Below are 1,126 nucleotides of genomic sequence, written 5' to 3' on the forward strand. Positions count from 1 at the left end.
TGGCACCGGGGATGGAGAGGGTTTGCTGTCAGCCTGCTGGGAGGTATTGCTGCAGCAAACACAACCCGAGTCCTTTTCCACGTAGTCCCAGGGTGGGTGCAGAGACCTTGGCCCTGAGCTGGGCCCTCCCTCTGCTCTCTGGCTGGTCTGTTTCTTAGCCCAGAATACAACTTGAGCCGTATGGGGCTGCGACTTTAGCCCCCGGTGATGTGGGCCAGGTCCAGGGCTCTGGTGATGAGGCGGGTCTGCACAGGTAGACACTGCCAGTGCAGTGCCAGCCACCACACTGGCTGAGCACAGGTGTGACCACTCCTCGTGCCCCCCACCCCTGGGCAGCTTTCCTACAGGAGCCACCAGGGCATGATTTAAATAGGTTTATTTCTTCATTTACAAGAGGAATATATTTGGCTTCTCTCTTAAGACTCTTGAGATTCACAATCAGCAGCTCTAAAAAATAAAGGAGCAGTTTGGCTTCCGGAAGGAAGAGGAGGCAACACTTGGACCTGGTTCTTGTACAACAAGAAAACATTGCTGGGGCCCCAGTTGAGGCTGGGGTGGGGGTAGGTGCCAGGCTGGTCTTTGAGGGGGTTCCCCCCTTGTTAGGCCCCCTAGGGTACCCCAGAGCTTGTTGGGGAGTGGGTATTCCACTAGCTTACACACCACTGAAGCCACACCAGCCAGTAACTACAGGGCAAAGAACATTGTCTAAGCTAGCTCTTAGAGTCTCCTACTGGCCACAAGGGGCCCCCACAACTGAACCACCTTGATTCCAGCAAATGTGCAGGGAGGGAGTATGGAACAGAAGGGATATGATAAGCTCCACGCTGGGGGCCAGCGATCTGGTGTAAAGCTGGCAGCTGTACCCTGTGTGTGACTATGAGAATAGCATGGTGTATGCAAAACAGGACTATAGGGGTGGTCAGAGGCTGGGGGCAGTAGTGGGCTGTGTGGAAATGCACGTGAGCAATGGCAGCCAATGTTTGGGTGGAGGTGGCTCTCGCCAGGCTATTCCCTGGGTCAGGAAGCTTAGAGGATGGCTGCTTCCTCTGGAAGCCACAGCCCTGGCTACTGCCCCATGGATTCTGGGAATAAATAGTCCCCTGGGCCCTGCCTCTGGAAAGGGCCA

The sequence above is a fragment of the Pteropus vampyrus genome, unplaced genomic scaffold, assembly GCF_000151845.1.
Source record: "Pteropus vampyrus isolate Shadow unplaced genomic scaffold, Pvam_2.0 Scaffold50, whole genome shotgun sequence".
NCBI lineage: Eukaryota > Metazoa > Chordata > Mammalia > Chiroptera > Pteropodidae > Pteropus > Pteropus vampyrus.